The sequence below is a fragment of the Lygodium microphyllum genome, chromosome 20 (assembly GCF_053477565.2).
Source record: "Lygodium microphyllum isolate KBCC chromosome 20, Lygodium_microphyllum_v1.1.10, whole genome shotgun sequence".
Lineage (NCBI taxonomy): Eukaryota > Viridiplantae > Streptophyta > Polypodiopsida > Schizaeales > Lygodiaceae > Lygodium > Lygodium microphyllum.
In genome coordinates, this window is record NC_141154.1 from 80605591 (window position 1) to 80619204 (window position 13614).

The window sequence follows — 13614 nt, forward strand, 5'->3', positions numbered from 1 at the left end:
ATGGATCCTTTAGGGTGTGAATTGATTAAAGGAATCTAAACAAGATCATAGTGAAGAATATCTATTAAATTCCTTGAGTAGATGATTTATTTGATGAGCTCAAGGGGGCTAGGTTCCTTACCAAAATTGAATTAACATCATGATATCATCAGATTCGGATGCAAGAGGGTGATGAAGTTAAAAACACTTTTAGAACTGATCATGGGTTATACCATTTCTTAGTAATGCCATTTAGTCTTACTAATGCTCAAGCTATCTTCCAGAGTTTGATGAGTAAGATTTTAACACATTTTCTCTTCCATTTTGTCCTTGTCTTCTTCGATAATGTATTGATTTAGAAATAGACTCTACATGACCATTTATCACATATGATGAAGGTTTTTTATGCATTGAGGCATCAGAGACTCTTTGCTAAGGAAAAGTAGTGCCCTTTCATGTAGATTGAGCTGGAGTACTTGGGCCATATTGTTAATAAAAAGAGATATATACTGACCCTAAGAAGGTGTAGTGTATAAGAGATTGGCCCAGTAGCTACCACTACTACTTCACTTAGATGGTTTCTTGGTCTATCTTCATTCTATCATTGATTCATTAAGCATGATGTGGCTATAGCAACTCCTTTGACTAATAGGTTGAAGAAAGAAGCTTTCTTTTGCAATGCACTTGAAAATAGTAGCTTCAAACAATTAAAGGAACTCCTTACTTCTGCTCCTATTCTAGTATGCCCAAATTTTTTGAAGGATTTTACCATATAGTGTGATGCTAGTGGGAGTGGCACAGGGGTTGTTTTGTTACAAGAGCATGGAGTTATTGCCTTTTGAAAGTTGAAAGCTTGCAGATAAAGAAATGACTATGAATGTCTATGACCAAGAGATTTTGGCCTTCTCTTAGTTGATGCTAACCTCACAATAATCTAGTCACCCAATCTCCAAGTTTCCGTCTCAAACTTAAACTCCTAACTATGATACTTATCCCAAAGTGATGTGCTAGAATGTGAGTGCTTAATTTATAATATTCTCTCATGTGCACACACATCTATGGGCCTTACACTACAAGATATAGACCTTATAGCGACGTTTAAAGCGACGAAAATACAAACAACAAAATTTGCCCCCGTCATCGCAAAAAGCGTCGTTATTGACGACGCCATAGAATCGTCGCTATAACCGTCGCTATATGCTACGACGCATATAGCGATGCATATATATGCTACGACGCATATAGCGATGCATATAGCGACGGTTACAGAGAATTTGCGACGTTGATAGCGACGGCAATAGCGACGTGTGCAGTAAATTTGCGACGCAAATAGCGACGATAACAGAGAAAAAAAAAATTTGTGGCAGGGCAGCTTGTGCCACATATAGCACTGTGTGCTGTATGAGAGCCATACAAAATAGTTTCTGCACTGCTTCATACAAAGCGTCTGCAAACAAAAAGAATGTATACTGAAATCATAAAACTGATGGATGAAATAAATACATGATATCGCATAAAATGCGATTGGTACAATCATAAAACAATATCACTAATACATAGAAAATGTCTACATAGATCGGGCGACTAAAAACTAAAGGTATGTGAGCTCTAAGGATCCAAGGGTGAGCTACAAATCGTCGTCCCCCGAAAGGTCTTCCCGCTGTAAAGGAGGATCAAACGGATTCTGTAGAAAAAGAAACAACATATCAATCCACCATACAATAATGCATTCAAATATCTCATGGTAACTACGGACAAGAAAGATGAGTGACTTACTGGGCCGCCGCGTCTATACAATCGGTCGATCAATGATCTGAGACCGTGCCTCTCCGCATATCGAGTCTCAAGGCCTTGCGGATAGCGATTTGTAATGGAGTGCTGCAAAGAAAACAAAATGCTAACTGTTAGAAACATGATTGTCAGTACAAAGAATATCTCAAAAAAACAAATAAGCAAAACAAAAGAGAATCTTACAAAGTCCTCCAAATATGTCCTGTGGCCGCCACTCCCAAGATGATGTACAGATCCGGCCTCGATTCGTGCCCTCGCCGCCTCCCGCTGCTGACTTCAACGTCCTGGCAAATTTGTAGCCTCCTCCCTCAGTCGGTGCCAGTCGTCTGCATCTAACCACTCGGGCTTTGGAGCCCCACTCTTGATTGCCTTGCGTGCGTCAGATCGTCTATGTGACATGTATGCATGCATGCAATCCATCATCCAGCCCGTAGAGAATCTATCCACTGCAGCTGGCACCGGGAACTCCTCGTGCAAGGATGCTACTATGTACTCCTTGCTCCCCTCCGGTATGTTCCTCTAATGATCCAGGACGTTGTGCCGAAAAACTTGTTGGCACAACTCCCTCATGCGAGCCATCACCCTCCTCCCCTCATCATTCATGATGATGGCTCCTGACCTGTCATCCACTAGGTATCCATAATCCCTAGGAGTGTGCAGTGTATGGGCCCTCTCCCATCTCCGTCCACGCTCCTGGGCATATCCAGGAGATCCCTGAACATCCGGTGTACCGACAGGGGTACCCTCTCCCGGAGTGCCACACAAAGGGGTGCCGCCAGAGGGTGTGCCACCAAAAGGAGTGCCACCAGAGGGGGTGCCACCAAAAGGAGTGCTACCAAAAGGCGTGACATCTGCCGACGGCTGCGCAAAAGCCGGAGTAACTGGAGTGGACGTCCCCACAGGTGTGACAAATCCTGGCGGTGACCGAGCTCCAGCTGAACGGCGAGACGGAGACACCGCGTCCGTGTCTCCACAGCAGCACCCCCCTGATCCTCCTGCAGTCGCAGTCCCTCTCTCTGGCCCAAGTCACGAGCGTCAAGATCGTCTACTCGAAGCTGAAGCATCTGATCGCGCCGAAGCTGATCTAGCAGAGCGTCCTGATGAAGAATGAGACAGCTCCTGATCTGCTATCTCTCTGAATCTCGCGAGCTGATCTGGAGACATACGTGCCATCATCTCCTGAAACTCCTCATCGCTCATCCCTCGACTCATCCTGAAAATGTCGATACCTGCACAGATAAAAAATAATGTTAGAATAATCAATTTAGACTATACAAAGCACATTAATAAAATCATTTTTGAAAAATCCCTCTTAAAATGCATATCTTATCTACCTTTATGGAAGATCTAAACAACGAATTGAGTAATACATTTCTCCAAGAATGAAGTATTCTATGGTCCCATGTTAATCTCCTGACACAACTCTGCATACACTGGAAGGTCGATAGACATGTCACCACAAAACAACGAGTCTGTCTCGTTCTCAAAAAATTCTACGACTTCTGTATTTCCATCATTGTTAGCCGATGCAGGCTCCAAGCTTGCGGTGGCCTCCACCCCTTGTAATTTCGATCCCTCTATTTGCATATTTTCTTCATCTATGCCTGGAACATCGCTTTGATCGTATACTCTCGCACCTCGAGGAGTTGAAGGTATAACATACCACCATCGAGGTTGTCGGGGATTTGGATAGAAGATTACCTGTTCACAAACACTTACAAACCGTCTTCAAACCATTGTGACATAAACCATGTCGTATTACAATTAGCAAGCAAATGCCTAGTTGCACCTGTTCACAATGGGCCGGCAACACAAAGGTGTCGCGCAAATTCATCCATTTTTTTTCGGAATCTATTTCGAGAAATCCAGATGGACCTCGTCGAACTGTTGCGCCAGCTCCTCCAAGTACCACTTTGAACCACTGCACGTCGAATATTATCATGGAGAAGCTACGGTAATCCACCGTAATAATACTTTGCAAATTCCCAAAATACTCCATCTCATCCATAACCGTGTTCGGATCCGTTGCTTGTCGCCGGCTCTCTTGCTCAAACCTTGCCATGACACCACAGTCCATTGTGGAGCGCATTTTGTCAATAGCTCCACCCGAAAATGCCGTCCGCGCGACCACGCTGCACTATATATTTTGTACTGCACATTGAAACACTCAAATTAGATGTAGCAAGCAAATTTAGATACGACACATTCTAAACCCCTCATTACCTTTGGACTACATCCCCTCGAGAACTCCCACTCCTCCATTGAGACCTCTGTCCCTTCGTTGGATGCTGCGGTCAAGGCTCCATGCAACCATCGTGTTGACATAAACCGCGACATCTCCTCCATGCCTTCGGGATATCGAATCGGTCGGTGACGTGTACTGCGTCGGAATTCGGCTTGTGCTTCCTCTCGATCTTGCCTTGCAATCTGGTACTTGGTGAGCCACGTCTCCATGGAGGCATGGTGCAACATACAAAAGCGATTCACCTTCTCTTCCATTGAGGCATCCATTCTTTTTTCTACCCCATTTCCAACCACCACATCTCCAGTCAGCCTGTCATCGTCCTTCAGCGTCCATAGCATTTCATTGTCTGGTTCCACCGTTGGTAGCCATTGTGAGATATGCACTAACGCCTCTGACACCAACCAACCTTCCGCCATGCTACCTTCCGGACGAGCTCGTTGTCGCACAAAGCCTTTCAGGGTTTTCATGAAGCGCTCCAGGAAGAACATCCATCGCGTATGGACAGGTCCAGCAATCTCCACTTCATCCACAAGATGCACAAGAAGGTAAACTTGTATCGTGAGCATGCTAGTGGGCAGGTATTTCTCAAAGAGACAGACCGTCTCAACTGCTCCCCGCCTTGCGGATTCAATAGAGGACGTCTTAATCTCTTTCTGTGAGATCCATTGCACCAAAGTCGACAGCTTGTAAATGGCCCCGCGAATTTCTGGAGTTAGGCATCCCGCGATCGCGATCGGTAGGACAAACTGCCAAAAATGAGAAAGCATTAAGAATAATGGTCACTTTTCAAATTTCAAAATGTCCACGCTAATTAAAATCCATTCTGTTCACAAACCTGACATATCTTATGCCAATCATGGGATTTTAGCCCAGAAATCTGGTCATCTTTAGAAAATGCGGACCTGAGAGAACGCATCATACCCGTCGGAGTGCGGATAGACTTGATTACTTGCTTCACAATGCGCTCTTCTTTGGTAGACAAAACCCAGGGAGCGCGAGGAAGCTGCACTCCCCCTTCAGCACTCGACACTTTGGGCGGAAAGTGTTTGAGGACTTTTTGAGGGATGGTTTGCCCTTGCAAGTCCTGTCGATACCTGTGAGCACCACACTTTGGGCATGTCTCCATACTCTCGTATTCATCTCGAAACAATATGCAGTCGTTGATACATGCATGGATGTTATTGTAGTCCATGCCAAGCTTCCGTAAAACATGTCGCGCATCATCACGAGACTCAGGCATGGTGTTTGTAGGTGGCAATATATGATATTTCAATAACCTGAAAAAATCATAAAACACCTTGAAAAATCTATCCATGTTTGCAATAATACTGTTAAAAAAAAAAAACAATGAAGTCTGTGTGCAAGGTACGTGAATAACTCAGTCACACTCGTATCGCTCCAACCGTATTTTGCTTGCACACTTAAGAGTGCAAGCAATGTCTTCAACCGAGATACTCAGCACCCATCATATAATGATATGGATGCTTCCTCTCTGAGCGGGTCAGATGTCTCAACATCCATGGGAATCAATGCATCGATCATTGCCTCCATCTCAGGCTCCAAGATTGTAGGCAAGTCGGGAAGGTTATCTGTCTCCTCTGGCATTGACGGTATAGATGGGCCTTGCGAGTGGTCGATTGGCTCCTGCAATCCATCCATCGCACGTCCACGAACTCTTCTAATTGGCCGCAAAGGGTGCACTCCCCCTTGGGTCGAGACATCACCCCCTTGGATACAAAATTTACCAACAAGACCCAATCTTATTGTGTATGGTTTTCAATTAGCTTGAGAGTACAATGCATGAAAAATGCTAACTTCAAATTACCGTACCGTTTGCTGAAAGTCTGCAATCGCCTGATCAATGATCTCAGATTGAAACTCGCCAAATCGTCGTACGTGTTCTATAGACAATCGGCGTTTTCGTCTAATTGCCAACTTGCATTGAGAGCAAGGACATGGGACACGTTGATTAAGATACGACTCGCGGTCTTGAACAATAGGACCTTCTTCGTTTGCCATCTTATCTACATTACAGCAAACAAGGCTTAAATGGATAGCTTTATGGAGATGTACGTGGCCGTATGCAAAGCACATTGCATACCATTATCAATACGTATATTATCTTAAATTTTCTTCCCTTCCCTCTCCCTCTCCCTCTCTTTCTCTCCCTCTCCCTCTCTTCCTCTCTTTCTCTCACCCTCACCCTCTCCCTCTCCCTCTCGTTCTCTTTCTCTCCCTCTCTCATTTCCTCCCTCCCCCTCCCTCTCCCTCTCCCTCCCTCTTTCTCCCTCTCCCTCTCCCTCTCCCTCTCTCTCCCTCATTTCCTTCCCCTCCCCCTCCCTCTCCCTCTTCCTCTCCCTCTCCCTCTCTTTCTCTTTTTTTCCCTCTCCCTCTCTATCTCTCTTTCTCTCTCATTTCCTAAACAAGCAAAAAATAAAGTGATTTAAACATCCTCCAAGAAAAAGGGAGAGGGAGAGATACAATGCACTCTCCCTCTCTTTCTCTTTCTATCCCTCTCTCATTTTCTTTCCCTTCCTCTCCCTCTCACTCTCTTTCTCTCTCATTTCCTCTCCTAAACAAGTAAAAAATAAAGTGATTCAAACATTAAACAAGCAAAAGGGAGAGGGAGGGAGAGAGAGAATGCACTCTCCCTCCTTCTCCCTCTCTTTCTCTTTCTCTCCCTCTCCTATTTCCTCCCCCTCCCTCTCCCTCTCCCTCTATTTCTCTTTCTCTTTCTTTCCCTCTCCCTCTCCCTCTCCCTCTCCCTCTCCCTCTCTCTTACTCTCTCGTTTCCTCTCCTAAACAAGCAAAGAAGAAAGTAATTTAAACATTAAACAAGCAAAAGGGAGAGAGAGAATGCACTCTTTCTCTCCCTCTCCCTCTCTTTCTCTCCCTCTCTCTCCCTCTCCCTCTCCTTCTCTTTCATTTCCTCTCCTAAACAAACAAAAGAGAACGATTTAAACCTTCAACAAGTAAAAGAAAGAGAGAGGGAGACTCACCAATGAGATATGGCAAGCGTGGGCGGCTTCTCTTTGCAACGAGGGCTCCTCCTCTCCTTCACGAACAACGACGGTGGCGGCGGCGGCGGCGGCGGCGGCAAGTCTCTTCCTCCTCTTCTCCCACAAAGCCTTGGCTCTCTCCCTCGCTCTCGCTCTCGCTCTCAAAAGGCGAAGAAAACAAAATGAAAACGGCGCTCTGGTTTTGGCCGCGCTTTTTTTCCCTACGGCGTCGCAATTGGCGTCGCTGTATGCGTCGCTATTTGCGATGCAAATAGCGACGCATATAGCGACGCCAATTGGGACGCATATAGCGACGCCTATAGCGACGCCGACATCCGCCGTCGCTAATCGGCGTCGCTATTGCCCCATTCCCTTGTAGTGTTATGCCGTGAAATGCATTGAAAAGGGGCTACTTTAGTAAATCAATCCATTTTGATGGAAGTAGTTAAATAAATGGGATATAATATCCCCTGATGCAATACCCAAAAACATTATGCAACGTATTGCTTGTGTCCCTCTTGATCCGGTGAAGTATAAGAGTTTAAGGCTGAAGAAGTTACACCTCTTCCTTGTGTAGATGGTCTTTGAGCATGGACTCTTCAAGCATTCATAACATATGTTTGTACAAGGTTGCAAAAACTAGTCAATCTATTACAAGTTACGGATTTTTAGGATTTCCAAAAATAGTGCTACATATCTAGCCTATCCCCTAGCCTACAAACGTTTATGTGTAACAAAATGTTTACACAACAAGGACTACACAGAGTACATGTAGGAGTTCGTGAAAGTTACTCGTCTCATAGAGGGACGCTATGCAAGATGGAAGCAAGATCAAGATCGATTCTAGACTTTTCTGCACCATCTCATTCCTTTTTTTTCATTTGCACAAATGATGCCTTTTTTCCTATATTGCATTTTCCCAAAATTGTCACAAATCATACCTTTTACATAGCTATCATTAGCTTTGCTTTCCCCATAATCTTCAAAGCTTAAAATCTTTAATGATGGTGGCAGAAAGAACTATCCAACAAGAGCCGTTTTATGCATAGAGTGACCTTGTTTTTCTTCATTTCAATATTAAAAAAATTTCAAATCTTTTCCAATCATTGATAAGACAAATCATTAGCTTATGATTTATTCCAATGATTTGTTTGTGTTCACACTTTCAAGAAGGGAACTGATTTTATTTAGTCACCATTCACACTCTTTTTCATGGAAAGCTTCGAGTTTGATTGAATGTAATCTTATGCATATTCTATCCCCAGTTTTCTGATAGACTCATTCCAAGATGTTGCTTCATTCCAAGATGTTGCTTCAATTTCAAAAAATGCTATTTCTGTCTTGCCCTCTTGACTTTCAATAAGAGAGAGTTCAAATGGTTGTAGGAATCTCGTAGAAATCTGGCATTCCCACTTGTCTTGACATTAAATAATGAGTTCCAATGCTTGGGGAAAAACTGTAGCCTCAGATTTGCAGTGACGGAGTGATCTGGGAGATCCGTGAGCAGGCATCCTAGGGTTACCCCCCTTTCGGAGCCAATGGAGCCATTAAATTTGGGTTTGGAGCAGCAAAGAATGAGCTATAATTGTTATGCACCTTTTGTTCTATGAAGAAGCTCCAGGAGATCTAATGCCTGGAGATTGCTTTTGAGTAGTGCAAAGATTCAAGGTTCCTTTTTAAATAGATTTTGATTCAATTCATTGTGATTTGTCTTTGTAGTGTTTACCACTTGGGTATTCTCTATCTTCTCTTCCATCTCCTATCTTTACTTCCTTCTACTTCTGATCCTCGGTGGATTCGACCTTTTGACAAAAACCCCTCCGACAACGTATATGATCATAAGAGGTGGGCTTGCCTGCCCATACCTCCTCTACAACCTAAAAGTCAATACCACTCCTAGGTGACCTATTAATGAGATGCACTGCAATAGTAACTGCCTCAGCCCAAAAGTGCTGCGGTAAGACAACCTACCTAAGCATGCTATGGACCCTTTCTTGAATGGTCCTATACATGAATTCAGCCATACCATTCTTGGGAGGGGTGTAAGGGGCGGTCAACTAACACTTAATATCCCGCTCATCACAAAACTGCTCAAAAGCATGTGGTACATACTCACCCCCATTATCTGACCTTAGGCATTTCAGCCTATTCCGAGACTGGTTCTCTACTAAGGCAAGACAACGCTAAAATATGGTACATACTCACCCCCATTATTTGACCTTAGGCGTTTCAGCCTATTCCTAGACTAGTTCTTTACTAATGCAAGACAATGCTAAAATGTGTCTAAGATATCGGATTTTCTCTTTATGGGATGAGCCCAAACCTTACGTGAGTAATCATCTATGAAAGTAACAAAATACTTTGCTCCACCTAGTGACTGACAGGGCATGGGCCCACATATATCTGAGTGCACAAGAGCCGAGGGCTCACCCATGTGTTTCTTACCGAACTTTTTATGTGTATTCCTAGTCTACCTGCCATACAAACAATGATCATAAGAATCAAAATGTGAAGAGTCAAAAGGTAGAAGATACTGCAAAGCATGGAGCATTTTCATTCCTTTAAGGGACATATGCCCCAAACGAGCATGCCAAAGGGATACATGGGGAATAGAACCCACAAGAAAAACATGATTCAAAGTAGCTCCATATACAAGTAAGGGATAGAGGCTGCCAAACTTGGCACCACTTGCAAGCACAAGCCTATCACGAGTAATCTTCCATGCAAAGTCTCCAAAAGACACAAAATACCCTGTATCATCAAGTTGTCCAGCTGACATAAGGCTGCGAGTCAACATAGGTACATGGCATACATCATGAAAAACAAAAGAACTGCTAGAAGAAAACGGCAGCAGCCTAACATCTCCAATGCCCATAATGTCAAGAGACATGTCATCACCGAGATACACAAAACCAAAGATGGTACGATAGGTTTGAAACCAATCTCTATGGGGTGTCACATGAAATGATGCACTTGAATCCAAAAGCCAACACTGCGCATACATAGAATATGACCAAATATGACCAAGATAACATCAAACAATAAGCATTACTCTCATACAAGTCCTTGAAATCTGCAAATTTTAGCTTGTTGGAATAAATTACAGCAGTATGTAAAATTGTCCCAAAGTGAAGCAATCACTGATACATATGTCACTGCAACTACCAAGTAGCAAGATGCATCCAATAGTGAGTGTCAAGGGGCAAGAAGGTACCAAGAACTGTCAAACCAATAACCTGTTAGGCAAGATACATCTCATAGGTCTAGAAGTCATGTATATAATGGGTCTCGGGGTAAGAGAAGAGACCAAGCACAAGCACAACTGGTAGAGCAAGAAGCTCAATGCATAACCATCCAAGATGCATAAACACAATATTAGTGAGTTTGGGAATCTCCCAATTTTCATTTTTTGAATACTAAAAAGGTAGCACATGGATAACATGCCCATAACTTTCTCAAAAACATATGATGTGACTTATCATTGGAAAGCGCTTGAAAAATAGAATCTTTTGAGCTATAGAACACTCTATTTGGAGTCATAGTGTTCAAGTTATGACATATCCAAAGATTTGACCACATGTCCCAAACGTATGGGAAATTCCCATATTCCCCAATATGGTGTTCATACAAAATTGACAAACCTATGACAGAGATAGGTACCTATCCCAATAGGCATATCAAATCAGGCTACCATAGACTAATTGCAAACATAAAGCTATCAAGAAAGCAAATGGATGTAACTGTCCCACAAGCTCAAGCTCAAGTGTAAGTAAAACTCTGTGTACATCCGAATATGCCAAGAGACTCCCACTAGAAGTAAAGTTGGATGCAAACAGGGCAAGCAACGCTCAAATACATCGAGTACATAGCATCAAATATTCCAAATCCTAGTAGGGTACATTGAGAGCATAAATCCCAAGCTATCTTAGACCCATAAAGCATAAGCCTGAAAGCATTCAAATAACATGTAATTGACAACCAAATGTAATGCCCAATAGGTCCAAAATGCTCAAATACATGCAAAGACAAAGCTCCAAGTGGCTGTCATGAACGGGAAAACCAAGTGGTAGCCATATCTAGCCAAAGCATAAATGCAAGAGGCCTAAATGTCAAGTAGTAACAATCGGCATAAACAGGTCCAAAGCATGTCAACTCAATCCAAATATGAGTGAATGACGACCAAGACGGAGCCTAATCCAAGCTCAAAAGAATTTTGGAACAAAAAAAAAAGCATTTGAAAATATCCAAATACATCGGTATGATCATTCAAATCGTCGGTAAGCACCCCGTATTCAAGAACCAATGCATACACCAAGTAAATGAGCTTTAGCCCATCGTATTATAGCAACATATTCACTTTCCAATGAAGCTCAACTGGTTCCCAAATCTGCTCCAAATCAGTCCCAAAGCATAGACATATCATCCCATAACATCCGGGCATCACTATGCATCAATAGGCATCAAATGGGCAATGCCAAGAAGCATCGACCATCAAATGTTAAGTGCTACCCTATTTTTGACAGTCCCTGGGACTGTGTATACAATAATAGCTAAAGATGGAAGCACTTGTATTTCTCGCAGAGAACTAAGAACTAATGTCAGCGAGTCCGAAGATGATCGAGAAGCTTGCAAACAATGCCAGAAAGCTGGGGAAGGAGCTGAAAATGCCAAAAGTGGGTAAGCCCAACCCCCTAAAAATGGACCACATTTTGCACTAGCTGCTTTTGGGGGTTGGGGAGTCTTCAACAATGCTACTAAGCTGTAATATTTCTACTCAAAATATTAAAGAGCTTTGATCACTACACGCTTGTGCAAAAAACCTGTGCAAAGTTATCTCCCACATCGTAAATGTTGGCAGCTAAATCCTTACCCCGCACACGCAATAATGAATCCATCCGCATTGTGCAAATGAGGCCAGGGTTTAAGACCGCAAGCCGTGCAAGAACACCCTTCTTGGACAAAGGGAAAATGGATAATGGTGAAAATTTAAGATTTTTTTTTTTACTAATTAGCCCTTCCCCCAGCAAATTCATGGTTGGAAGAGAGGAAGTGGGAGAAGAAATTCGTAGAGGTGGAGAGCATGTGGAGAAGAGGGAAGGCATGCACCAGCCATGTATATGGCTATCTCTCCTCCCCCCCCTCCCTTAGCACCATAAAATCACCCTTTAGCATGGGCAGAGGCAGGTACAAAGGGAGAGAAGGAGAAGCACCATGTTGACATCGTACTGCAGTCGCAGAAAATTGTCGCCCTGTCATGCCCAGTCCGCCAGGCCGCCACCCATACCACCGCCGTCTCATCATAATCCCCCCCTGTTTTCATCATCATCTCCTCTCCCAATCATTTCCCTTCCCCTCCCACGTCAATTCTTCTGTAAAGGCAGAAGCTTCTAAGGATAAGGCCCATAAGCCTTCTGGATGTAGTTTTCTCCCCGGTGCTTATAACCCACATTCGTAAAGGGTATTCCTGTGCAAGGGAGAAAGTAGACAGACTTGGAGGCTCTTTTGCCAAAGCTCAGAGGAAGTTCGAGGATCGCGTAGAAGATCGCAGAGTTCAAGTCATCAACAATGGCTCCAAAGCCAAAGTCGCAAGGCGCTCGCGTAAGGGTCTCTTCCCCGAGCATACTCGTGGACATCCCCACGAGACCTCAAGCCCAGGTTCTACGAGTTTAATTCCACATAAAAGAAATTCTTTAAGCGCCCTTAATTCCATAGGAAGAAGGCATTTACGCTTCTCGTTAATTCATGTAGTAAAGATAAAAGTACATTTGTGAAGTTATCTCTTTGAACGATGGACAAGGGTTGGTGCATGTCATGCAACTAGGTTGTTTGCATTTTCCAAAGTCATGAAAGTAAATTACTTATCCGCCTTACGATCATAGTTGCATGTTACTTTATCAAGAAAAGATAGGGTTATTGCAAACCTTATGGTGCATAGAGGTAATGAATCGAGTAATGTGAGGTCTTGCAACTATTTACACCTTCAGAACAAGTTTAGCATCTCTAGGAAAGGATCGTTCCTTGTCGTAAGACAAGTAGACCAATTTAGCTAAATCACTTGTAATGTTATATCTGTCTAGGGATTCGTATAAGCATAACTAGTTAGTACAACGAACACCTCAAAGTGCTAACTAGGTTTTAGCACATCAGAAATTCTGCCTAGTATCACACTTGGACGCCAAGTCGAGACCCTCAAACCCAAAGGTCCTACCCACATTCACGGAATGATTGGGATTAATTGGACACCCATGCACTAATGATCTAGGGTTTTACCCTAAGGATTGAATGACATCTGATTGAGTTAGAAACCCTAGGCTCAAACGTTATTGGTCTAGTAAGGTTAGCGTTGGGTTGGGTAAGAAGACACCCCGAATCCTACATCCTGACTAAACATACTTCGTGACCAAGAAACACCCTTTGATTGGGCGAAATGATCCCATGAGTTAGGTGCAACACTTGTGCAACAAGTTGCAACGTCGCATGGCTTGTGTTTTATCACAGGATAGATTTGTCACTCCTTGGAATGAGACTAGCAGGTTCTAGTGCAAGTCTAACTTACGAGAGGATGAGTAGACATCCTGCTACATCACCCTTCTTGGGCTG